We start from the raw sequence: 5,761 nt of genomic DNA, 5'->3' as shown, positions 1-5,761 counted from the left end.
AGCTAACATGGTTTCATGGTCAGACAAACTCATTGCCTTCCTGAGGAGACCATGGCATCTGAGCTGGCAGGGCACTTTTGGATATTTTCGAGGCAACAGCACCATGTGCCATTTTGATTTTGAAAATGGTATCATTTAGAGCGACTGCTTTGCATATTAGATGACAAACTGTCTCAATAACAGATCTCAAAATGAGACATCAGTGCTAAAGCTTTTTTACACTGTGGGGTGGAATTGTTCTTCATCCAACATCCAGTATTTTTAAACAATGACCAAGTTAAGGATACACAGTCACACGCCAGTGTTTATTTGCTAGCAGAGTTTGCAGATGGTGCAGGATTAGTGGGACAGTAAATAACAGAGCTCTGAATCCCTTGATTTACACAGTGACAGTCCAAGAAAATGGTGTTTCTGATTCATCCAAGCGCTGGGGTTTGTATCTAGAAAGGAGAAAGAGAGAGGAAGAAAAGATAAGGCTTGTATTGAGAGAGGGTGAGTCTCTGCCTCAGGAAGGATGGACTCTGAAGAAGACAGAGGTGTCTAGGGTGAGATACAGGTGGGAACTCAGTGTCACAGTTCAAGCTGCTACACCAGCTGCTGGGAGTCAGGGAACCCAGAGGGGCACTTGGGGAGCAGGCTGGGAAATGGTTGGTTTTCTAGTAACGCAGTAAATGTCTTAGGCACAGGACATAGGTGGTAAGAACTATTTCTGGCTGAAGATGGGAGAGCTTTAAAGAAAGTCCTGAGAAATTAAAAAATGAAAAGAAAACCCTAACTCTTCTCAATCATCACAGTTCATGTCTTGCGAAAACAATGCTGTGGTCTGACAAGCAATCCAGAACTTCTAGCATTTATCTAAAACATAAGCTGGAGGAATGAGTAATCACCTCTGAAGGACTTAATTACTCTTTGTCCCTTCCTCCATATACTTGTGTTTGAGTCATGATAATAAGGAGGATACAATAGGTATTTGTGGGAGGCATAAAGCCCGCGCTCGCAGGGAACATATGATTCCTCTGCAGATGTTACTGTTTTCTCTGGCATCTTAAACACTGCTTATAAAGGATTTCTCTCCCTTCAGGATGTGACCCCCCCACCTTTTGTCTTGAGTCAGACAAACGATGACAAAAGCGTCCTGGCAGCATTAATTTACTTTAATTATTGTATTGGGGGTGTGCAGCTCCTTCAGTGGATTTATGAAAATTTAGTGCGTTCCGTAAGTGACCTGGGTGCACTTATTTCCATGTGAACAGTGAGGAAAACTTGAGACATGAGAGTCTGTTCCCACATACAACACATTGAAAGAAATCATCCACGTCCAGCATTTTCTCTACATTAGGGAATCGAGGCTTGTGCGTTTTGGGGACAGTGGCTGGGGAAGCGGGGCATGGGTATGTGTCTTGCTCCAAAACCAGATGCGAAACTCGATTTTGCAGCTCGTTTATTTCTCAGCATCTTCTGGATCCCAGCACCATCCCCAGCTCCACAGTGCTGAGCAGGAGCCCAGTTCTCTCCCCATTCTGCTTGATCCCTATAGCCTTAATTTCCCATCTTTGTCACAGCTGCTGCAAAGGAAGGCTGAAGTATCAATGTCTCCTCCGTAGCCCATTCCTTAGTAAAGTGTCGAGGCCCATTACCAACAGATACAAGAGATAGCAGGGAAAGGAGAAGAGAAATTTGAAGGCTTTCTGATAGGCTCGTTTGTAATCCATGGTTGATAGGCAGCGATTTATCTGGGTAGGGTTTGGGTCTCAGAAATCCATTCAAGCTTATAATTATCTTGGCATATGTGGAAAGTCATATTCATAGTTCCTCAAACCCATTAGAGTCTCATACTTTTCTAAAAGGAAGAAAAAAAACCCTTCAACTTTACTTAGAGTTGGAACAGTTTCTTGTTCCTTGTCAGCTCCTGAAATCTGTCCCCTCTCTGTTGCGTGTCTTTAGCTCCGAAGGGAGAAATGAATGCAGATCCACTGGGACAGAAAGGGAAAGAAAAAAATATTTCTGGGGAGAAAAAAAAAAAAAGGAATCAATCAGCCTATTTCCATTCTTCTGCCACAAGTATTTCTTTATGAGGACAAGCAAGGGGAAAGGTGAGCCAGTCTATGAAATCGAGGCGGGGTTTTACCAGAAGCTTTTGCTAATGTCTATGGTGGTGGCATTTCAGGGAGCACAGAGGCCCCTGTGCTGCTCTGGGTACAGGATGGTTGGGGTTGGAAGGGACCTCTGGAGATCATCTAATCCAACCCATCTGCTAAAGCAGGTTCACCCAGAGCAGATTGCACAGGGATGTGTCCAGGCGAGTTTTGAATGTCTCCAGAGAAGGAGACTCCACAGCCTCTCTGGGCAAAGTCAACAAGTTTCTCTTCATGTTTAGAAGGAACCTCCTGTGCTTCAGTCTGTGCCCATTGCCCCTCATCCTGTTGTTGGGCACCACTGAAAAGAGTCTGGTCCCGTCCTCTTGACACCCACCCTGGAGATATTTATAAACGTTGATGAGATCCCCTCTCAGCCTTCTCTTCTCCAGGCTGAACAGACCCAGCTCTCTCATCCTTTCCTCATAAGAAAGGTAGTGCCCATGGCCTTTGCTCTCAATCGGTTTCCTTGGTCTCTGCCTCACTGCTGTTTGTCCCTCAGCGAAAGGTCTCAGCTCTCCTACTTCCACATACTTGTTCCTGGCTGAGCTGGATCTGTGCAGTGATACCGGAAAATTGAAAAACTATCTGTATGGTTTACCGTGAGGGCCAGGGGACCCCCCCTTGCTGCTGCCCCGTGCCTTGAAACAGGGGCAAAACAGCTTTTCCTCCTGCCTAAGTGCAAGGTGAGAGGGAGCAGGCTCGGGAGGTCTTTGGTACTGAAAATAGTGTGTCGTCTGGCCTGAGACCCTGGTATGAGACGAGGCTGTTGCAGAGGCTTGCATTTGGGCTGTAAGCCGGGTGCAGTCCCCCGTCCCTGCTCTCCCCTGTCTCCCTTTGCTGCCTACACTGCATGGGAGTTTCTTGGAGTGGGGACCGTCCCTGGTCCTGCAGAGGTGTCATCAAATCGAAGGACTGGGATGAGCAAAAACCAGGGAAACCTCAGGGAAACCCGCGTGTGAGTGAGCGAGCTCTGTTTCAAGCTGTAGGCACAGCTGTGAGAATGTGAGCAGAGGCAGTGATAGAAAACAAAATATAAAGAGAGAGAAGAAAAGCACTTTCGGCTGTTCAGGTGATCGGTGGTTTTCCAGAATGAAGTCGCAGGGATGGTACCAATGGGGCTGTGCTGACAGGCTTGGGACTGCCCAGCTGAGGTACAACGTAGACATGACCTTGTGGATTTGGAGGGACCCCTGGGCCTCCCCAGGAAACAGGTTCATAACGCACTTAGTGCTCAGGTCTTGCTGCATTTTTAATCTGATTTTTGCACTGAGAACATCATTAAAAAACTTCTCCAGGGGAAGGCGGGAAGCAGAAATTAAATTGAAATTTCAAAATGCTGAAATTGGAGCGTTTGTTTCGAGGCTCGGTGGATTTATCATACCAGTTTGGCCACTGATCCCTTACAGTCTGCCTCCCACAGCAGCCATCCATGCCTGTTTCTGATTGCAAACTCCTCAAATGTCAGGTGTGCATTTTAAATGGTTATTTGTATGGAGAGGCAATCCAGAGAGACCAGCCGGAGCACTTGGCCTGTCAGTCAAGGCTCGCAATGCTGCTGCACCAACAGGAATCATTTTGACAGAAAATCGCATATAAATCGAAGAATTTTGGAATTAAGAAAGGGAGATGAAAGCAAATGCTTCTGAAATGAGGTGCCACCAGCAAGTTGTGATGTAAAGGTCTGAGCCTCGGAAGCCGTGCAAATCTCTCCTTGGCCCAGCAGCCATGGGCTTGGTCCGTGCCTGCGCCGAGGCTAACACTAGGTTATTGCAAATTACCTAATATTACTAATTATGTTAGATATATTAGGTTATGAGCTGCCCCAGGGGACTGTTCTCAAGCAGAATATTGTCACATGTCAGTCCAACGCTGCAGTGCCCAGGCCAGGCAGCAATGGGGGGACCCAGGGCTTGGTTTCCATACCCCTTCCTAATGCCCAAGTGTGGTGTGGATGGGGGTGTGCTGAAGCCAAAATTAGACCCACTGCTTTTGTGTGTAACCTTCAATCCCCTTCTTTTGCTAGCTACAGTTTTGAGTAGCAGCGAAAGGTGTTGGGAGACGTACCATAAAAAAAATAAGACGCACTAGATGAACCAAGGGAGTGTGAAGGCACCGGGGTGATGGGGTCAGCAGAAGCCCACGCTGGGCAGAGCATCGTGTTGCCATCATTTCTTATGCTGATCACATGAAATGTCACCACAGGACTGTGCATGGTCAGTGAGCCAGAGTGGGGCTCCGGGACACAGGAGCTGCCTTCTGGGCTCTGCCACTGCCATCCCGTGTGACCTGGGTCAAATCACTCGGCCGACTTTCCTTCAACTTTGTGCTCTTCTCTTTTTAGACCTGTGTAAATGTAACTACTTCTACATATATACAGTCCTAAAATTACTTTTGGCCCTTCGAAGGCAACAGCGAGGCTGATGTGGCCCCCGGTGAAATTGAGTTTGACACCCCTGTTTTAGGCCATCACGTCTTCAGTGTCCCTCACAATAGTTTGCACTGTGCCTTTGTTGGACTTTAAAAATTGTAAATATCAGTAAAGAATAATGCTGATCGCTCCTGTTTTATTTACGGTTTCTTGGCTGAGGTTGTTGCACAGGTCAGAGAGCTGGAAACCCCCCAGGCCTGACACGGAGGGTTTCCTCCTGTCCCAAGCCAGGCTGGCGGGGGCTGGAGCTGGCACGGGGCTGAGGCACATGACAGTGTCTCCTGTCATGGTGGGGGATGGATGGGTTTTGCTTGGCCATAGCCCAGGGCTGGAAGGGAAAAGTTATATGAAGGGAAAAAAAAATGCTTTGCAGCCTGGCAGCTGCCTGTATGCCCTGTCTGGCCATGGAGGGATGGTGAAAGGCACTGATTTCCAAAGTGATGCCTCCAGCCCCTCTTCTCCCAGAGATCCGAGGAAATAGTGTTTAGGATGCACCTTGCATCTGGGTGCAGGTGGGGAGCTGCATTGGCCCGGCACTGCAGGGCTCGCTGTGTTGCAGACCTGGGAGTGAGGGTCTCCTTCCCTCAGCCCCCCGGTCACCCCTCTCCTGGTTCCCTGGGGGTGCTGTGTGCCCTGGATGCCTCAGAAAAGCAGGCACCTGAGCACCCTAAAAAACGTTCTTAATGCATTAATGCCTTTTAAGCCATTAAGAAATCTTCTCCCAGAGCTGCAGCCACTCCAGGCACTGGTGCAGCACATGCAGATCTTTGCCCTGCTGTTGTTGAAAGGCAATGTTAATAAAAACCTGCAAAAGGTGTTTTCTCAGTCACCCATGAGCAAACTTGGGGTTTATTTTCCTGGCTCCAGGGCCAGTGCTCTGGGATTGATGTGGTCCCTGGGGTTCTCCCTGTCCCTCTGCTTGGCTGGCACTGGGGTCACCATGAGCAGATGGGCTTGGGAGGAGCATATGTGTCTCCAGTCTGCTTTACCTGTGCCTCCTGGCTCAAATCGGCCATCGGTATTAAAAAAAAAAAAAAAAAAGGAAAAGAAAAAAAGCAGCAAGAAGGGCTTTTATTGTGAAAAAGAGACTCTTCGAATGCCTATTCCCCCCCTTCCCAGCCTCTCCGCTCCCCTCCCCACAGGGAGGTGGGTCTGGGATGAGACGGAGTTTGAAAACTCGCAGCTGAAGTTTGAA

Source organism: Caloenas nicobarica, chromosome 2 (assembly GCF_036013445.1).
Source record: "Caloenas nicobarica isolate bCalNic1 chromosome 2, bCalNic1.hap1, whole genome shotgun sequence".
Taxonomy (NCBI): Eukaryota; Metazoa; Chordata; class Aves; order Columbiformes; family Columbidae; genus Caloenas; species Caloenas nicobarica.
Note: the sequence above shows the minus strand (reverse complement) of the source record.